Genomic DNA, 22,331 nt, shown 5'->3' on the forward strand with positions numbered 1-22,331 from the left:
GTGCGTAAAAAGTACAAAGTTACTGCAAAGGGAACCTTCGGATGGGCCAGAACCTAACAACTTAAAACGTAGATACTAGAGATGTTTCTCTAAACAGGAGCACCGGAGTGCCAGCGTTACCTCACTCACAGGAAGCGGGTGCATAGGGTTCAAAGTGCGTCGGGTTTCGTCGTGTGGTTCAATGAAGATGCTGCAGGCGGCCAGTCGAGAAGAGTTCCGGTGGATCCAAGGGTGGATCTGAAGATGTGAAGACCTGAAAGCAGAGGGGACAATGTTCAAAGTCACTAGCCAGTGACTACCGTGGAACCAGGCGATGTCGGGTGCCAACAGGTGAAGAAGGGAAGCTTGTCTCTGCAGCCACGTGGACACGGAGAGGTCAGCGATGTTCAGGAGTCGATCACGAGCTGTCCCACGCAGGCTCTCGCTGATGGCGGTGTCGGCAACTTGATGGAAGCAAACAGGCCTTGGCAAAAGCAAGCCACGCAGGAAGTGAAGTAAGCTTGTTACTCTGACCAGCAAGGCCAGAGGGTCTGCTCCTTTTTACAGGAGCGAGGGCCAGTCTGGAGCAACCAGACCAGCGGTGTTGATTGTAGATTTCGTTGCCAAGATGGCCACTCGCCAACGGGCCAGTAACCGGGATGATGCGTCGAGTGGCAAAATTCAAAAGGGCCCCACGCAGATCGTGGAGATGCTTGGGGGCTGATCTTCGGTGCAGGTGCTGCTCGGTGGTGGGCTTCTCAAGCCACAAAACACAGCATTGAGGGTACCTCGGGTGCTGCGCCGTCAGCTTCTCGGGGGTCTTTCAAGATGGCCGGTCCCACATCTCTCGATGCCTCCACGGGTCTCTTCTTTTCAGGGACTGTGGATCGGGCTTGGAGATGTCTGGGAATCCAGGTCTTGTCAGGCTCTGGGCTCGTGCTCCTGCAGGAGGCGGCGGCAAAGCAGACGTCGAGTTACTGGATGGTGCCTGTGTTAACAGGGTGGTCACTCCTTGGCAACAAGGGAGATTCTCTTCAGTCTTCTGTGCAGCAGAATGTTGAAGTCCAGTTTTCTTCTTAGTTGCAAGTCGAGTTCAGGATGATTTGAAGTCTTAGGACACAGCTCCTACTCTTAAACCAAAACTAGGGGCCGGATTACCTGCTAGGTCCCTCCTCTGGGTGGGACCAGGAAGGGGGGTGGTTCCCCCCCTTTCCTTTGTCCAGTTTCATGCCAGGACTGGGGCTGGAGAGCCCCAGGACCGGTTTGAACTGGCATATGCACAGTGACACCTTGTGTGCCCAGGCATGTCTCATTCTATTCAGCCCTCCCTAACCCACTACACAAAATCCTGTCTGAAGTAGTGCAAGCACCTCCCCTGACAGGAAACCCTTTGTCCAAGCCTCCCAAGCTGGAGGTCAGACTTGTGTCCGTGGTGGCAGCATCCATTTTGTGATGCTGAGGCTCGTGTTAAACTTTACCCGGGTTTCAGGTTAGGTACATGTCGTGTCCCTCTAGAAGGGTGGAATGCTACCCTCGTCGCCAGAACTGGCGAGGGGGTAGTATTCCAATTCGCATGACACCTTACTCGACATGTTTTGATAAAGCCAAACCAAAGATAGCATTTAACCATGAGGTTCATAATGCACTTAAGAGTATATGGTATGGCAATATCATGAAACAACTGAAGGACATTGTTCCGAAAGCTGCAGACAGGCTCAGCTCATGCCAGAGCACCATCTCACATGAAACCAAGCACTCTGCCTCCAGGATTGTCGAGGCCTTCCATAGGAGTGTCTCATAGGTTAACATGTGTCCATATAGGGTAGATATAGATATACTTTACCTAAGTAAGAGGTGATTACACCAACTTACCCCAGCTGAGTGATCAGCCAGTTGTGTCAAATAGCTAGGCCAGGCCAGGGGTGGCACAATACATGCTGCAGCCCCTGGTAGGCCTTGTATATACCTATGCCCTGGGTACCTGGGGTACACTGTTACAGGGGCCCATAAGGTGAACCAGTTCCAATTGGTAATGCACCTAGAGTGCATTGGCATTAATTTAGAGAGAGAACAGCAGGCTGTGGGTCTGATTAGCAGGCCCACAGCCACATTAAGTCAGAAACCAGTGAAGCAAAAGCAAATATTTGGGGTGACCATAGGATAGCAGACCCTACTCTCCTACACTCCTCCTCCTTGGAACTCTCTTTCGAGCAGACCTCTCTGTGAAGAAGCTTCAGTATTTCTACCTATTCCCCCTTCCAAATTGTTCCTTAGTTGCTAACATCAAGTGTGAACCCAGGGGCTTAGTCACACCCATGTAAGGCAGCTTTTTAATCTTGAACTCCTTACTCAGTAAGGGCTCTTTACCTGATTCAGTGACCTCGGTGTTCATCCCGCTCTCCACCTTAGTACCCAATGTTCCCTCCATGTCTCCAGTTCCCACCCCTTGATCCTTAACATATTTACCTTTGTGAAGCTTCCCTTCCCCATCCCCTACCTCCCCCTCCCCCCTAGTCCCCACAGACACCATTTTTGGTTTGGCCCGTGGTTTACCAATCTCACCTGGCTCTGACATGGGTGCCCGACCTCCATGCCACATTTTCCGCATTGTCCACCGTCCAAGCAGCCCTCACCGAGGGGCCGTGCTCTCTTCTGGGTCCAAATGCCACTGTTTTCTTGGACTGCACCACCTCCGGTGCCTGCAAAATACTATGAGAAGGTCCCCTCCCCATCCTCATTATCCTTCAATTCCCCTTCCTCAGGGCTATCCTCATCATAGTCAAGTACCCCCGGTTCCTGTATCAGTAGAGAATCTGACACCAACACCACACCACAGGCCTTACCCGACCCTTCATGACCTGTCACGGCCCTAACGGCCCTTGTCTATACACCTGGCGGGGGAGCCGACTGTACACGTCTGTATTCCCCATTCGTTGACCACACCTAGAATCTCCATCCGCTGTCCAAACTGTCTGCCGTGTCCTGTCTATTGTTGGGGCCAGCGACGTCGCACTTGACCTTCGTGTGCTGGCAGCGCCGGGATCCCCCGACGGTACATAATGTGCCGCGTGAGGCTCCACCCTCCCTTCTCCTCAGCGCAACTGGGCCGCACTCCGCCCTACCGAGACTGCTGTTCCGCAACGCTCCCTGCCCTGTGGAAAAAAAGTTTGGACTGATGTGCTGGATCTCTTACTTCTGCTAACATACCAACTCTCTGACCTACCCCAAGCACCATCCCCCGACCACCTAGCCTTGCTCCGCTCTACCTGCCCTGCTCTCCCCATGCTTACCCTTGAAGTGGTATGGGGGGAGGACCTTCCCCCCTTCATCACTACTCCACTCCAGCATTGACTGCACTACAGCCGTTGAAGGCTCCAGAACCTGGCTCCCACTCTACCTACCTCCTGTGCCCGGGAAATCCCATGCGGTCTTACCCCTGCCCCCCCCCCCCCCACTGGGCCTATCAAATTACCTCCAACAGTACTGCTCTGGGGAGAAACATGACATACCGTACCAACCATTGCTCCAATGCCACGTACCCCCCCTGACCAAGCTGGAAAGATATCCAAACCCTCCCAAGACCTGCCCCCGCGTTGAACCTGCTCCCCCGCACCTACCTCATCAACCACTCCTACACCTCCCCATCCCCATAAACCGGCCTCCCATGACCCCACAGGGGGGGCGGTGGCAAAGCCGTCGCATCCTGACCACCCTCCTGAAAGTGGAAACCACCCCACCCTCCCACCTGTGCCCATTCCCCCTCTCCTAACGAGCTACCGACAACAGAGGCCCTATCACCCCTAGCAGAATAAGGTGGCGAGAAAAGGAGGGGGCTGGTAGTATCCCTGTCACCCCCTGCCTCAAAAACCAACATACTGGGGTCTTTCCTCACACTGCCCAGCACCCTCTTGGGATCAACCTCAGAATAAGCCCGAACCGGAGTGCTCAGACCAGCCCCCAGCCCCAAATGCACCGCTCCGCCTCCCTGCAACATAACCCCCTGGATAGGCGACACAGAAACGTGCTGCTCACTCCCCTCCGGCCTAACATACTTTGAAGGACTGCCGGCAGCCCCATAAAAATTTGGCTCCCCCTCCCGCCCACTCTCCAATGCCGCCTCAAAGACCGAGGCAGCGGAAGCCGAGGAAGAGCGTCTCTTAGCACTTCCCTCTCGGCGCAGGGGCAGACATCGCTCTTTCTCTAACCGCCAGAGCAGAAAGTGGCTCCAGCGGGTCAGCGCGCACCACTCTGCCAGCTACGGGGTCCCCCCCGCCCTCTCGCTCAAGACCGCCCTCCACTCCCAACCTACCCCCCTTGGCATAATGCGACTTTGCTACCGGGGTCGCCTTCTATCATGGGGCGTTTGGGGGACATGCACGCTGCCACCACAGCTGCCACCACAGCTGGAGGACTGCCGCGTGGGGCATGACGGCACGCAACGTCCCCCAAAACCAAATCCATCCTTCCTGCTTCGCTGAGAAGCCGGAGGGCTTCCAGCACTCAATAGTCTTCAGCCGCCATTGCTACCAAATCTAAAGAAACTACCTCACTACTCCTGACAAAATAAATCTAGCTAAAGCTCCCAGCCACCAGGTCACCAAACCTAAAATGGTGGCTGGGAGCCGGAGCCCAAAGCATTTATGCTTGTGCTCCTTTTGGGCTACAGAAAAACAAGCCCAAAAACAAAATACCCGCCTTGCAGCCTGACAAACCCCTCCCCCGCCCCTCCCAAACTACCCGGGGGGGCCTCCCTGCGGTCAGCTGCACCTCCAAACCCCCCTTACAGGCACTCACTTTAAAGGTTGAGTGCCTCTCATTGCAATGCGCTGCTATGAAGTGCGTGTGTGTCTTCACGCTCCACGTGTAGGCAATGCTGTGGAGAGGAAAGTGTCCTGCTGTTCTCTCATGTGCACGTGCCCTTTGACTAGAGAGTGGCACAGCCTCTGGCTCTCGAAAGCGTGCTGACTACAATGGCAGAGCGGTTGTGAGTACAGGTTCACCTATCAATCCTGCAGGATTCCTCGAATTTCTGCCTCCACAGCTCGAAAAAAAATGCAACCGGGCTACTGCTGTAGCGCTACACACCTCAGCGCCGTGCTGGTAGGGAAAGCACGGTATGCCAGCGTCATGCTGGGTTACCTGCATCTCTGACGGTGCTGGTCCCTAATCGAGCACTCTCCTCCTGGGTTCGGTTCGAAGCTCGTCACCAGTGAAAGGTGGATGTCATCAAACTGTCTTAAATTAAACTCCGACAAGACGGAGGTGATGACATTCGGGAACTTGCAACCCATCTGGTCCCCTCAGTGGTGGCCTTCCCAGCTGGGGAACCCCCCTCAACCTGTAGTCAAGGTTCGCAACCTGGGAGTAATTTTTGATACCAAGCTGACTTTCTCTCAACATGCCAACGCTGTGGTATCTTCTTCCTTCTACATCCTAAAAAGGATTAAAAAATTATTGCCATACCTACCGCCGTCTGCGGGTAAAACCCTAATTAGCTCCCTGGTGTTTTCAAGAACAGATTATTGTAATGCCCTCTTGTTAAATGCCCAAGAAAAGGTCCTTCACAAATTACAGACGGTACAAAATGCCACAGCCAGGGTCCTTTTGGCTATTCCCAAATTCACTCCCACTTCCTCCTACATCAGAGAGCTACACTGGCTCCCCATACGGAGTCGGATTAAATTCAAGGCTCTTTTTTATAGCCTACAAAGCTATTAATCACCCTGGCCCGCAGTTTTTAAAAACAGCTCTCCGTCCCCTGGAGCATGCCAGAACACTAAGATCATCTTCAGCACACCTACTGAGGGTTCCACGGACAAGGAGGACCAACTGGGGGGACAGATGTTTTTCCGTAGGGACTGCTAAATTGTGGAACACACTACCACTCCACATTAAAACTGCCCCTTCCTTGCTACACTTCAGAAAAAACCTTAAAACCTGGCTGTTTTCATCCTAAACCCGTCTTTTACCTCTAGAGTGAGTTCAGTGGTACTAGCGCCGAGACACCCTTACGGGTATTTGCGCGCTCTAAAAATCGCATAAAATAAATAAATAAATAAATAAATAAATAAATAAATAAAGGAAGTAGCTTTATCTTTATTTTCTTCAAGAGAAATCGTAACACCAGGAGGGAGCTGCCAGCCAGTTCAGTAAAGGGACATTCACTCAAAAGCATTCCACACATTACCACCAACCCTCCGCAATACAACAGAACACAACCACAATGGAATGCTGTGTGAAGTATCAACCAAATTCAACACTGAGCTTTTAGACTTTTTCAAACACTGAACCTGCCTGAGTCTTGGGTATTTGTTTATTCTTGTGGAAGTGGGAGTAGTATGAATTGAGTACAAAATGAGATAGAAGTGTGTCGGTGGAAAGGAATGACAGACAATTAGATGGTTAAAAAGAAGAGGAGTAGATGAACACATAACAGAATGTGAGAAAGTTAAAATTCAGAGAACGAGAAATGAGGTAAGTACCAGCAAAATGAGCAATAGAGGAGTGAGAGACAGAAATGGGAAAGGGAGTGGAAGAGAAATAGAGGAAAGGGATAGGGACAGCGAAAAGGGAAGATGGAGCTGGAGAGAGGGAAGAGAGAAGGTAAGAAATGTTGAATGGAGGACTAGAAGCTACAGTAATGCCAAGATCGGGGGTTGTGGTTATCCTACTGCACCCAATTATATCTTTATTTTAATATTAACCTTAGTGCTCATTTTCCTTGTGAGGAAAACTTGCCTTGCATCTTTTCGGTTTATGTAGAAAGTGTACATTACTGCTGCCAGTATGCCTCAGTTTCGTGTGTGTCTTTTGTGTGTGTGAGTGTGTGTGTGATGTCTATGTGTGTATGTCTGTAGGGGTCTGTGTGTGTGTATGTGTATGTGTGCATGTAAGAATAATCAACCATTTGTGACTGTGCAGTAGCCCTTACACTTAATTTTATCTGTAGACCGAATGTCGAAGCAGCTACCAAGAACTGTAAGCACAATGTCAAATGTTACAATTATGGAACACATTTCAGAGGGTTTATGCCATATCTGTCTCCAAAATGTATGTACTTTGGACCAATAAAAGAAAATATGCATAAAATAACCATTGCCAGTGTTGCATGAAGAGCATTTATTTGTTCATAAACGTTATGGTATATAAAAACACAAAGTGAAAACTAACCTATTGTGAAAGAACATTTACGTCTGGGTGGTGCCAGCAGAAGGAGAGGCGTAATGTACTTTGAGCCATATGCTATACATATTTCTAAGGAAAAGCCTCTTTTTTGAATGATCACCCCAACTCTGTGAGTGCATTGAGGCCTGCTAACTAGACCTCAATGCCAGTGTTTCTAACCCCTTACAAAGTACATGTTGAATTGGCTACCCTCAATTGGCATAAGCTGACTTAGTTATAAGTCCCTGGTACATGGTGCCAAGGGTACCGAGGGCACATAAAAGAGTGTTCTCCCAGGGCTGTAGCACTAGTTGTGCCACCTTGTGTGGGACAAAGTACACAATGTCTCACAGCCTGCCACTGTAGCATGGAAGGGCCAGTTTAAACTGCTAGTTCAACTTTGCCATTTAAACTAATGGCAATGCCCCCCATTTTCTGTAACAATATATGTAAGTCTCCCATAAGGAAGGCCTAAGGAGCCCTGAGGCAGGGAGCTATATATGATTAAGAAGAACATGTGCTTTTAATCTTCCCTGAAATCAACACTTGCAAATTGTCGTTATGCTGTGGAAAAGTGAATTGCCCCATTGGCTAACACAAAGTTACCGGCTGACCCCTTAGCCCAGCTTACGTCTGAATGGAACTACTAAAATTGGTACTTCAAGGTATTAAAATAATCATGGGATTAAAACAGACTTGATGCCCAAGTCGAATTTAATGTCACTTTTAAGGAAAAACAACCGTTAGAAAGTTGCCACTTTGTAGCCGAGCTTGTCCAGTGGCCTCACACGATTGTTGGCCACCAGTCAGCTTTCTGCCCTCCTGAGGAGGAGTGTGAATGACTCCCAGGCTTAGGAGCACTGGTAGTCTAATACGGAGGGATGTGTTACTTTCCCCATGCAGGAAGCCACTCAAGGTAGTGGCCCAAAAGACTAGCTTCAAAGGCCAGGCCTCCTTTTGTGGGCAGATGGCGATCACACTCCTGAGGGGTTGCCCCTTTGTTCAGATAGACAGGCTGGTGGCAGGAACAAAGAGGGTAGACCAGTGCCCAAACCGGTATTCCATCGGAGGGATAGCCCACAGGTAGCCACACCTCAAGTGTGAGCTACCAGGCTCCGAACATCCAAGGAAGGGTTCAGACATCTTGGGAGTGGGCAGAATAGTGCACCCAGCGTTTGCCAGGTGCCCTCACATGGCGGGAGGGATCCTGGTAGCCCATTTGCTTGTGACCGCATCATCTCCCCAGGGTACTTTCTGGGCATAATTATGACACCCCTGGCACCATGAACCTCAGATCACTATGGATAGGACCGAAGAAGGACTGCCCTGCTGTCTCCTGGACTTGGCAAAGAGAGGCTGCACCATCTGCTGGACTACACCTGCCGCACCTTGGGCTAGTTAAGAGAGGCATGTGCCTCCCAACTTGAGGAAAAGTCAATCACAAGCCCCAGACCAAAACAGTGAGAGAAGATCAGTCGGCTCACCATACAGATCCAGCACAAAGGCCATCAAAGCTGAAGTTGCCCAACTCCCAAGACACTAGCCACTTTTGGAGAATCGTCACTGACTGCCGCTGTGCACCCCATGAGGCCAATCCCCAATTGCCAAAAGTTGCACCCGAACCTGCCAAATCCAGGCGTATCATCTGAGTCCAGCTTGGTTGTTCAAGAGGGACACTAGCCTCCAGCAAAGGTTACAGCTGGACCAGCTGTGGACAGAGACCGGTAGCCCAACAGCAGCTGGCCTTCTACTGGCTCAAAGAAGCCTTTGAGGAATCTGATCTCTGTGGCCAAAGTCACCCCACCTGACCCCTGGGCCAAGGGGTAACCACAAGGACACCTCGGTTGATCGCACAGCAGCCATTGCACCCATTGCATCCTTCTTCTCCTGCATCCCCAGTATAAAGACCACTCCATCAACGTCTGTGGCGGTTGTGATGTAAAGTTCAGAACTGGTCTGGAGAAATGTTTGGTGACCAGGTAACTATCCAAATACTCCTTCGCGGCCCCTTGATTTTCTCTTTGCTGGATTTGGTGTCCCTAGACAGAGCCGGAGAAGAAGAACACAACTCTTTCAAACTTTTCAAAAGTTACCAAACTTCACAGTTACCAATGCTTGTTTGCAGTTGTGACTAAAAGAATTGAGATTTGCGTTTTCTTAATACATCTATATCTACATCGTTATACATCTGTTTCTAAGCATTCATAGAATTATAATCTATTTTTATAAATTGGTGTTAGATTTCTTTTGTGTTATGTCATCTTCTTTCATTGTTTGGCACTTCTAAATGTTCTAAATGCTTTACCCTAGTTTTTTTGTTTAAGTCTTGCTGCTCGAAGCCACGGCTACCCAGCGTTGGGCTAAAAGTTCTGCAAACAAGCCTGACTGAACCCAATACAGTCTTTACTAACGCATTACACAGTATGGTCTCTCAACCATACCATATAAAACATCCAAATCCTCACACTATTCCATAAGGAAGTGGAAAAGTTCATTTTTAGGGAAAGCCTGGGTAGCCCACTCTCTGCCCATATTTTTTATTGTCTTGTGTCATTGTCCTTCATGAATGCGGGCTTCTAATTCGTTAATAGGCTTGTAAGTCCCTCTGAAGTACTGCCTTGTCTTCATTTGTAACGTTCCATAAGGACATCCCCTGCTACGTGTGTTGGTGCTCGTTAGATTTTAATTACAGCCTCTGAGCACTATTTTGTTAAATGCTTTTCACCACACTCTCTCATAAGGCGTTATTTTTTTTCTCATAGCAACGCACGCTACAGTGGCTGCAAGGCTTTGGTTTATTTGCGGCCGCTTTGCGGCGCCGAACACAGCCGCATGTTTTTTTTTCCTATTTTTATATTTAACATTTGTTTGTAAATCATTCCATGCCCATTTCTTTAGATGACCCACATTTAAGGAAAGGGGCGCAGCTGCCATTACACTGAAAGTGCTGCATGGGGAGCTTTTGCAAACAACCATTTGCAATGCAATAGGTCTCGCGTTTTCGAGAGTTTCATAAATTTCTAGACCTATTGCATTGCAAATTCTTGTTAATTCTGTTTCCCATAATAGCTCAGTTTCGATTTTGGCCTACCTGTGTCATAATCTAAGAGGTTTTTTTTGTATGTATGGAAGAGGCTTTGACCTAAGTGGCAAAATTATATGGCAGCAGTGGATCTATGCTAGGGAGTTGGGTGTGAAAGCGGCAAGATGGCGGCTGTGTGAGTCTAGCGGTTAGCTGTCTCCTGACCACGGCCCCACTTTTTGACTCTGGAGTATCTGGTTACTGCCTAACTATGCTGGAAATTGCTTGAAAATTGCTACAGTCATGCTGCAAGATATCGGATATCGGCAACCCCATTAAAGAATAGTTTTCTTACCTAGCCCCTGACGGATGCGGCTCAGACTTTTCCCGGCGGCGCTGACTCTCGCCATCAAAGCGCTTTGAACCTGGTGAGGAGCTGTGATCGCCGTGTTCAGCAGTACAGAGCAGAGGAGGAATCAGAGTTACGTTGTGGCATCGCCGTTGAGCCCAATCCACGCCAGAATGCCCCCGAAAGGAAAGACAGTGAAGGAAGTAATCGGAGCAGGTGACAATCTGGCATCCCTACCTGCATCCTCTTTTCGGCGAGCCGGAGAGTGCATTGCCCCTGACTCCAAGGTGGATGCTCGCCACTCTAGTCTGAACGGGGACGGTGCGCAGGGGATGAGAACAACCCCAGGAGAGCGGAAGGGGGAGAAAGGAGCCCGCAGCAAGGCACCAACTGTGCCGGGGATGTTTGCTGGCAGAGGCGCCAGCAATTCTTCCTCTTTACAAACAGCCCTAGGAACTACCAAAGGTAAAAATGCTAACGCTAACGCTAACAGCAATAACACTAATGGCAACATTTTAAAAGATAAAAATGCTGGGTTAAAAGATTAGGGTCGAAAAAGCAGGTAGCCGACAAGAGTGCCGATAAGAGTGGCGATAAAGCTGCTGCCAAGGGGGCTGAAAAAGGGCCAAAAGACAATGTACTTACTACCATCACCACCATTACTCAGGGCCTGGTGTCAAGCGTAGAGGAGATCAATGGTCTTGCCAACAACCTTGCAAACATCTTTACTACGGCTCCTCCAAGCACAAAACACTCTGTAGTAGTAGAAACTACGGTGGACACGGTGGCAGCAGAAGGAAAGACTGGAAGCCCGGATATCAGAACCCCCAAAACCCTGTCTAAAAACTTACTGGATGCAACGGGTCAGGCACTTATGGCAGGAGCAGGCGCAGGGACTCCTGAGGTGGATAATTTTTATTCTGTGACGGATGAATCTGATGCATCAGAAGAGAGCTGGCAGAGCAGTCCCGATGAGCTCTCCTCAGAAAGCAGCGATCCCGATCTCAAGCTTGACACCCAGAAGCGCTTGCCGGCCCGCAGTAGGAAGAAACCCCACAAAGACTCTGGGAAAGATCTCGGATTTACATCAGATGCTAGCCAGTCAAATCAGCTGGTTTGGGACTACTCTGCCTCACACTTGGAGGGAGTACTGGAGCCTGACACCACACCTGGGCAGTATATCAACAAAGGCGCAGACACGGGATCAGAGGTGAAAGGCAGCCCAGCTTCGATGGATTTCATTTATGCTACCCTAAAGCAAATCCAGACAGAAGCCCGACAGGAGCACAAGAGGGCGCATGCCAGAAAGCTTCAGGGGGGTGTCAGGAAGGTCAATAAGGCTTGCTCCGAGATCAACATCCGTACGGCGGCACTGGAAGAGCACGTAGTCCAGATGGAGGCAACAGTTGAGAGCTCCGAAAAGCAAACCACCTCGCAAGAAAGCAGATTAACGGACGTTCTCTGGAAGCTGGAGGACTTCGAAAACAGACAGCGTCGGAATAACCTACGACTGTTAGGGATTGCGGAAAAGGAGGAAGGAGACAACATCCGAGGTTTTGTTTTGAGACTTCTTCAAGAGGCCTTTCCAGAACTGTCCCACTGGGATTGGGACGCAGAAGTACAAAGGGTGCACAGGTTTCCTTTAATGCTAAAGAAAAGACCAGGCCAGGAAGACAAACCAAGGGCCATACTAATATTTTTTGGTAACTTTCTGCTGCGCCAAGATATTTTTGACAAAGCCCGGCCCGATGCAAAAAGAACACCAGCAGGGCATTCCTTCTTTGTCCGCCCTGATTTCTGCCACACCACGGTAGAGCAGAGTTGGAGACTTCGCTCTCTGATCTCCCCCTTCCAGCAGCAAGGGTGTGATGTCTTTCTGTTGAGCCCAGCTAGGCTTAAAGTGATTTTTAAAGGCATGGCTAGAGTGTTTACCTCTGAGATCCAAGCGCAAGAATACTTAAATGAGCTTAAGGATAGGGCTATCAGTAAATGAGAGGTTTTTTCTTTTCTTTTGTTTGGTTAATTGTGCAGTTCCACGTAAAAGTTTCTGGTGTGGGGTCTGGGTCGGGGAGCAGCTGGGGGGCGCTAACACATTCAGGAGGCATCTTAAGGGTCTCAGGACCTTTTTGCCACATTGAAGGGAGGGGGAGGGTGGGGTTGTGCGGGGGGGGGGGCCACGGGTGAAGTAGTAATATATCACGGGAGATGGGTGTGTATAAAATACGGTGGTTCACTATTTTTCCAGGCGTCTGACCTTATTTATTTGATTCAATCTTTCTGTTATTTTTTCTATTCTATAAATGGGGAGGAAAATTAGAATAGCTTCTGTAAATATTTGCGGGTTAAATAACCCCCAGAAAAGGAGGCAGACCAGTATTGATGTACAAGTGCTGAGAGCTGATATCCTATGCCTCCACGAAATGCACATCGAGGGTTGTAGGAAAAGACTTTTGGTACTGTCTGGGTACTATATTGTTGCAAATACGTCCCAAGAATGTCGTGCAAAAGGGGTGGCTGTTCTGGCAAAGAACGGGACACGGGGCTTCCTTCACTTCCCCCGATGGCAGGTGGACAGCCTCGGCAGATGGGTGATTGTTCAGGGGTGTATTGAAAATAAATTTTTTACTTTATGCTCGGTTTACAGGTCAGTATTGGATGACTCAGCTCCGCTGGATTGGCTTAAGACAGAACTAGTAGGTTGGACCCTACCGTTGATTCTTTGTGGGGATCTAAATATAAATTTGAATTGTAAAGTCGCCTTAAGGAATCTTCCCTATCAGGGGAGGAAACCCAAAGTGTTTAAGTCCTTATCTCAGATGCAGGCAATACATGGGCTAGACGATCTGTGGGCTCTGAAAAAGGGGGCCGACCCAGGATTTACGTACTTCTCCGCACCCCATAAAGTCTTTACTAGGCTGGATTACTTCTTTGTTTCTCAGGAATTAGCCCACAATAGTACAATCGAGCTATTTCTAAAAGAGATGCCAGACCATAACCCCCTAGTGGTTGAGCTAGATTTGGAGCTCACTTTTAGGCAGACACAGTGCTCTTTTAACAGGGCTTACTTAAGTGAGGCAGATTACATCCGGAAGGTTGGTGAATGGATCCCAGGTTTATAGAAGAAAACTATGGTATCACTAGTTTAAGTGTCGTGTGGGAAACACTGAAAGCAGGGTTATGGGGCGAAACAAACAGATTTGGGTGGGAATCTCAGAGGGAAGAGAAGAACCGGCTACAAATATTATATCAAGAACTAGCCGCAGCTGTGTCCCAACTGATAGAGGTCTTGTATGCTGGTACAGACTCAGAGGCGGCGCAGACAAAAGTCACTATCGCAAAATCTGCTATCACTCAAATATCAGTTAAAAAGGCAGCTGGTAAATACTAGGCATGGAAATCCCGGGTGTATGAGAGTAGTGAAAAAATAGGGCACCTTCTTGCAACACACACCAGGAAAAGAACAGTGCACGCCAGAATAAGAGAGATTAGGGATCCTGACCTTGGGCCGGTGACGGAGACGAAGGCTATTATTACGGCATTTCAGAAATTTTATCAGAAACTGTATACTGAAGATATCAGGGGTGGGAGCCAGAATATCCAGGAATACCTAACAGGAGTGGCGCTGGGTCAATTATCAGAAGAAGAGGGAAATCAACTTGAGGGCCCTATTACCTGGGAAGAATTGTCAACAGCGATAGACCAGACCCCAAACGGCAAAGCCACGGGGCCTGACTCAATTCCAGGGGAATTCTATAAAAAATTTAAGAAACACAATATGGGGATGATGCTGGAAGTCTTCCAACGGGCGCAACGGGATCAGATTACGACAAAATCTTGGAAAGGGGCATCTATAATAGTTTTCCCAAAGAAAGGTAAGCCAATTGAAGAATTAGGTTCCTACAGACCAATAACCCTGCTGAACAGCAATTTAAAAATCTACTCAAAAATCTTAGCAAACAGGCTCTCGGCGGTTATAGCTAAACTAGTGTCTCCATTTCAGCATGGATTCGTACCTGGAAGAGGGACTACTGACTACATAAGGAGGTTCATTACGCTACTTGACCTAGCGGGAGTGTCAGGAGACCATGTCGGGGCCATACTCCTAGACGCCGAGAAGGCTTTCAACAGGGTCTCCTGGCCCTTTTTGTGGGCAACTATGGCAAAGCCGGGCATGGGCGAAAGATATATCTACGCGATACGGTGTATGTATCAAGACCCCGAGGCAAGGATCAATATGATGGGCGCTGCTTCAGAGATAATCAAAATTACCCGCGGATCTCGCCAAGGGTGTCCTTGTTCTCCACTATTATTTGCTTTATATATAGACCCTTTTATTAGGACAATAGTGGAGAACAACGACATCCGGGCAGCCCAAACCATGGGAGGAGAAATAAAAGATTTTAGCTTATGCAGACGACCTCGCCATAACAACATCTAACCCTGCGGAGGCAGTTAGGGTGGTAGAAAAAGAGGCTGAAAAATTTGGGGCAGTCTCAGGCTATTACCTGAACAGTGAAAAAACTATGATCATTAAAAACTCCATCACAAATATGGCAGATAGCAGGGTTACAGAAAAGGCTAGATATCTCGGGGTGGAAATTACAGCAAAAGTAGATGAGATAGTACGATGCAATCTGGAGCCACTACTTTCTAAAACCAATGCAGACTTCAATAGGATGAGCAACCTCCACTTGACACTACTAGGAAGGTGCAACGTCTTCAAAATGATGTTTCTACCTAGAATTTTATACTTTTTTAGATCAATCCCCTTGGAAGTTAATAAAAAATGGCTCTCTGCCTTTAACCAAGCTAACTCCAAGTTTTTATGGGCAGGGAAGCATCCACGGAGGGCATTGAAATATATGACGTTAGCTAAGGATCGGGGGAGCTGGTCGGTCCCTGACATTCAGATATTTTATTGGGCGGCTAATCTCCAGCAGCTGTCCGATCTGCTGGGCAGAGGACACATAGAAGACCAAACTGGATCCTACCCCTCCATATACAAATTACTGCTTGGGGAAGAGGCCCACGGCTGTCTGATACGGCATATTGATCTCGCCTACTTTAAAAGAGTTAAATTCAAGGTAATGTTGGGTGCTTTTAAAATTTGGACTTCAATTAGGAAAAAATTAAAATGAAATAGGATACACATTTACACGCCCCTACAAAACAATCAATTGCTACCAGAAATTTTCCACGACGGCTACATGGAATCTTGGAAGGAGAAAGGGATAAGACTCTATGGAGATTTAATTAGGGACAACACAATTCTGTCATTTGCTCTAACTAAAGAACAATTTGGTCTGGGGAATACATTTTTTTTAAAATACTTACAAATTAGGGACTACCTATTTAGAAAGCCGGTCCTGGGCCACAAATCGCCATTAATGGAGGCAGTTTTAGGTTCACAAGGCGTTTCAATCTCTACACTTTATACTTTACTTAATAATTTAAAGGAGGATGATCTCGGTAAGCATATGGATCTTTGGCAAGAGAAGGTGCAGGCTGATCAAGGGGCCTGCGAGGATTTTATGCTCCACTGCAGCTATCTCAGCTAATATTCAGGTTCAGTGTTATAAAACCTGGTTTAATCTGTATATTACCCCAGCAAGGATATTCAGGTGGCCTACAAAGTGATCTTGTCAGAAGAAGAGTCTGCAGTGTATAATTAATAAAAGAATTCAACAAAACAAGTCAAAATATCACAGTCTTTGTGGAGTTTGTTTCTGTTGTCATCAGGGATTTTTGGTTTTCTTGAATTTTAAGCAGTTAGCCAGTATAGCCTACCAGCTCTATTGGATCCTCCATAATAAATAGCATTAATTCTCAAACGAGTACTAAGCAGTTTCAGTGGAAAGCTAATTAAACAAAAGATTGACCTGCGTAAAGCATTAAAATTTGTCATTACGATTAGCAGAGTAAGGTGCATGTTCCAGTTTTTTAATTTGTTGTAGTAATGTAGATGATTCTAATCCCTTTTTGTTGCTGCATAATCAATGATGTATTCCTTTGCTGTCGCCTAAAGTAAATCCCAAACTAAACGAATTTTAGAATCAGGATTGATGTTAATATGAAAAATCAGTTATGAAGTGGTTAAAACCATTAACAAAGTCTTAATCATGCAGTAGACTGTTATTAAAATGCCTTCTGTTTGTATGAGTCTGAACATTTAGGCCCTGTTGGAAATGGCATCGAGCACCGCCTTCATCTCGCACCGCGACCCTGGTCTCACCGACGACGACATCTGATGACGCCACCGAGCCGCTGCTAGCACCGCGACCTGAGGGTACCGCACACATCACCGCTGCACTTCGCATCGCAGCACCCAACGCCGGCTGACAACAGCCTTTTGACTCCAACAAAGAGGAGATCAAAATGCAACGCGTGTGACTTCGAGGGCCCCAGACGCCTCCTGCTCCGTCCTCCGGAACGATGCCTGCGGACGCCGTGTTTACGGAAGCTCAACGAGAGGTCGCCGACGCCCTGCATTTCTAAAAGGTATGGTTTGCGGGTCTTCCTGACACCGTAGCTGACCCGCGACACCACGGTCATCCAGAACTGTTTGGATTTGTTTGCTCACGACGACGTGATAGCCCCAGATGGAGCTATCGACATCAAGGAACTGTTTTTAAAGCGTATTTTGATAACTGTGGATTTTTTGTCAGTACTGTACTGTGGATTTTTTTAATCATTTTTGGTCTTGTCTTAAGTATATAAAAATACTGGATATTTTTCTAAACTGGTGTGGTGTCCTTTTGTAGAGCTTACTCTGTATTACTGTTGGTTATGTGCAAATGCCTTACACACAGCCTCTAAGATAAGCCTGACTGCTCGTGCCAAGCTACCAAGGGGGTGAGCAGGGGTTATTTTAGGAGTGTAACTCCCTTATCCTGACTAGAGTGGTGGTTTTTGCCTGGCTTTGGCGAATGCCCTAGCCTGCCAAAAATCCCATTTCTAACATTGGTGGCAGCGGTGGGATAGGACTTGTGTTTGCACTTGACTTACAGTGATTGGTGTGCACTACTATCATATCGCAGACCAGTACGTACCACATACTGTTTTTTTGTGGGTCTATTTTTGCCTTTCCATTGGTTTTGAACTTGAACCTTCCAGTACAACATGCCTAAATCAATTGCATCATCTGTTGCATCCTTGGAAGTGGCCTTTGAGGAAGAGAGGTTAGGAACCTACAATGTGTAGGAATTGAAGGCATTCTGCAAAAAAATCAAAATCCCAATCAGGGGCCTCACCAGAAGAGAGGAGCTGCAAAAGTCGCTGAGAGCCTGGGTATCAGCCAGACATACTAGGGAGCTGTCTGGGGATCTTGGAATGGAGGACGAGGAGCCTATTCCAAAGGTGGATGTGCTTTTGGGAGGGGGGTCCCCTCTAAGCCAGGCAGCAGCAGTTTGACCCCAGAGGAGCTGGAGGACAGGCGGGAAGCAAGGAGAGTTCCTGTGGAAATGGAGAAGCTTAAGTTAGCCATGGAGGAGAAAAGGATGATGTTAGAGCATGAATTGAAAATGAAAGAGCTGGACTGGGAAGCCAGTAGGGCTTGTCCCAGCCCAGATGGTGGCAGTAAAAGTGTTAGGTCCAGTACTGAGGGTGAGGTACATACACACACAGATTTGGGACCCTGCTTCAAGGAGAGGGGTGACATACACCAGGGGGTTAAGGATTGTGAGGTTACTCCAGTGGTGCGCACTGTCCCTAAGGTGAATTGGTTAACTGTCACAGGAGATCATATTCCTGGTAGTGGGAGGGACACTCTACCAACTCTAGATGAGAAGTGCAGGGAGAGGGGTTCCCCCATTATAGAAGCCCTGGTAGGTGAGTAAGGAGACCAGCCAGAAGAGTATGGGTTGAGAGACAGCAACAGTCAGACACTGTCTCACCAGTCTTGTGAGAATGATGTGGGGTACGTTTCTGAGGCACTGGATGGTTGGGTGAAGAGCGGTTTGGTTAACACCTGCATGGAGCTGTGTGATTGAATTGTTTGAGAGCATATTTTAAGTCCCTGTTTTCCAGAGCTATGCCAACACACAGTGGATTGTGAGTTCTCTGACCCCAGGGAGCGTGCACGAGAGGCAGACCTTTTGGTGGATTCCAGAGGGTCTGGAGAAGCATCTGGGGATGACCTGGAAGGAAGGGGCTTAGGTATTTTCCCACCAAGGGTGGTGGGAAAGGTTTGTGGTAGCCCAGATAGGTCCCAGTGTCATGGTAAGGGTGTAGGGACTCATGTCCTGTCTCCGCAGAGAAGGAGTGGGAATTGGCTGCGGCCCAAGGTACCCGAAACCCAGTCTCAAAGCCTGGGTGGTTTTATGAAAAGGAATAACCCGTATTTTATTTTGAGAATTTGGAGAACAATAAACAGAAAAATCTAAATTTTCTTTAAGAGTGTGAATATCTTTTTCAGAAAGATGAGTTTCTTGCAGTAAAGCAATACAACATTTAAGTTTAGACAGTGCTTTCCATACTTTTTAGTCCCATGACTCACTTTTTAGAATAGCAAATTTTCAGGCCCGACCTAACCTTAATGGATATGAAGCCGGCGATTTTTAATATAACTAAAGCATCGTGCTGCAGTGCACTGTCATTTACAGACAGCACATTTTCCATTGAAATGGCAACTAAATTGTACACATGGTTATACTGATCGAACTATATTGCACACAAATGATGAGCGCAAATCGAGTTTCAGTGAATATTTATCATTCGTAAAGTATCTTAATTGGTATTGCTCCTATTAAAATCTTTACTTCTATCATACTTCAGATGTTTTTTTAAATGTGATTTATTTTTTATTTTTTACCTTCTGAATGAGTACAGTTCATTTTACAGGTATTTACATTTTGTTGTGTGTTACAAAAAATGACACCCTACAGTCTTTCCTGTCACACACTCAGTGCACCAATCTAGATTGTCACATAATTCACTTTCCTTTTCTTTTTCTGATTGTGAAGTGAGAGGACCTTGTAAACACCAATCTTCATGTTGAAAAAATAATTTTGCCATGAGACATAGCCTGAAATTTGATCTCTGTCTTTGAAGTGCAGTAAATGTGTAAAGACAAATACTGAATTTAAAGGCATCTTTATATATTGCTTGGACTTTCATGACCCAACAAAAAATGGTTTGCGCACCCCTAATGGGTAAGATTCATAAAAACAGATTTAGAGAGATGAGTAGGTAATTTTTACAGTTTAATTGGACTCGTAAGACCTTTAATATTCCAAGAAACAATTCTAAAGATATTCCTAAAAACGAAAGCAAATATTATTGGGCAGCCTTACGTCCAAAAGCCTGGTTTATCCAATGTGAGAGAAAGGGATGATAATGAATTTGACATAACAAAACAAGCATAAATTACATAGAAGAAATGGTAGGAAAGGAAAGAAAGAAGACAAGTGCAAAACAACAAAACAGGGGTCAGGAAGAAACTCTACATATATAGGGAAGAAGAGTATGGTGAAATGTCAAAAAGACTTGTACCATAATGATAAAGTTAAAGAAACAGAATATATTGACTATCGGGTGCAGAGGTGCAACATAATGGATCACCAGCCAGTACTTCCAGACCCATAAAGAAGAAAGGGAATACAGATGGCATAGGTAGAGGATCAGAATCTTCCATATGAGTCATATTAATTATTAAAAACTAAAATAATGAACATATAAAATATTAAAATGAAACATACTCAAATATGAGGAAAAAGGAGGGGAGATGAACTCATGTATCATGTAAAGCATTAAATAACTAGAAAACAGCATATGACAAGGGGTACAGTCAGGGATATCACTATGACATTACTGAATCTGCAAAAAGAATGAGAACCACAGTTTGATAGTTGTGAGGAGAAAGTGGTAAAAAATAAGCAATATAAACAATATAGAAAAACAGAATATATGCATGAGGCAATGAAAACTGTAACAGTATACACAAGCAACATACGGATAATCAGGTGTTGGTACTTTCCACAGTCTTGTTTGTGAAGTTGGATGAAGTCTCTAAGTAGAGTTGGCGATTCAAAAGTGGTAGTCGTATCCTTATAGGTGACTTTAAAAAGACAAGGTAATTCGTCCAAATCATTGCATTCACGGCTCATGGCGTGGAGACCGAAATTAACTTCATGACATTTGTAAACAGTAAGGAAAAAAAAACAATAATTCCTCTGAGTTTGGATGCCAAGCTTGAAGTAGTGAGTGATGAATAATAGAGCCTTATAAAAGTATCAGATGTAAAGAGGTGGAATCACATGTGGCAAAGTAGTAAAGGAAAGGTGTAAGCTATTCAACGAGAGATTATTTCAAAAGTAATTTGTATCTCTGCTGTTTTAATAAAATTGGTATCTCTGCTGTTGTATCTGACACACTTGTGCCTAATAATTATTGTAGAGTGGTTGAGAGGGCTACAGGTTACATGAACGTTTCTCATGATTAGGCTTCTGGTGTATGGCAGGGACTCTGCGTGAAGGGCTCTACCAAGTTTGTGCAGGCAGAGCTGGCGTAGCTCTACCATTCACTACAGAAGTCTACACGTTCAACATTATAAGCAAATAGGGCCCGGGCCTTAAAGGGAATCATAAAGCTGCAAGAACTGCTACGAATTGATGTAGATTCACAGTTCTTCCCAATCACAAACCATACCAGTAGTGCGTCTGGAAAACTGAATATTATTCCCATGAAGAAACTAGTTCCTCCATATCTCCGTAGCATGGAGGTTTCCATTCCCTTAACCACCATGGAACTCCAGCCTTTGTAGGAGTAAATGTTCAGCCATTTCAAGTATGTGAAGAGTAGGAGAGGTACTTGTGAACAGGGGTGGCTCCTCCGCTAAGGTAGCGGAGCGTCACTCCACTACCTTTCATCACTGCAAACAAGGAAAAATAAAATTGTTAATAACGCAAGGTTATTATCATTTTATTTTTCTGTGCGAAGGCAGATTAGCAGGGCGGGGCTGTTCTGACTACAGGAGCAGGGGGATTGATGAGCACACTTTGTAAGTGCGACTGAATGTTTGGCTGGCCGTCTCGGTCCAGCCAAACATTCATGCGCACTTTGCATGTTCTCCACCCAAGCTGCATTACAGTCTGGCTGGAGAACATTCACAGGCTCCCATTCCCTGTCTGAGCACCGAGCCTCGGCACTCAGACCAATTGCAACGCTGCATTGCAGCATTGTGAAGAGCTTAGGGAGCCTGGGTGCTTCCTGCTAGAAGACAAGCCAGGAAAAGATGAAAGAGATGGCAAGTAAGTGATCCACCCCTCTCCGCCCTGCCCCCCTGCCCCACTACCATTTCACAGTTAAAGCCGTCATTGCTTGTGAATGGCTACTAGCTGAGATATTTCTGGGCATTCACAAACTCACATAGCAAAACCCACCTTCTTACACCCACTGCTCACACCTTGTGTTTGAACAGAAGATCATGATGGTCTATAAGACCAGGAATACAGTAGTCATTTATAAGGACTGGAATCAGGCAAATCATATATTTACATTTTTGAAACTCCAGTGACTGACAGAGGCATACTAGTTTTAATGCCCCAAATGTGTACCACACTTCTGGTCCTGATCTCTTCTGCCAGGGGGCACAATGTCATAACATGTGCATTTGTAAAGTGCCTGTTCACCCCTTGTGGGATCCTGGTGCTGAATAACAGATGTTTATTGTTACGAAACTTAATGATACACATTTATTGACCTTCAAATGATCAAAGGGTGAGTGGATGTGCTGGCATTTGAACCAGCAATCATCAGGTCGAACACTGATTCCTGGAGAGTATGCATTAGTCCACTGAACAACCAGATCTGTCTAGACCC

This window comes from Lissotriton helveticus, chromosome 7, assembly GCF_964261635.1.
Source record: "Lissotriton helveticus chromosome 7, aLisHel1.1, whole genome shotgun sequence".
Classification (NCBI taxonomy): Eukaryota; Metazoa; Chordata; class Amphibia; order Caudata; family Salamandridae; genus Lissotriton; species Lissotriton helveticus.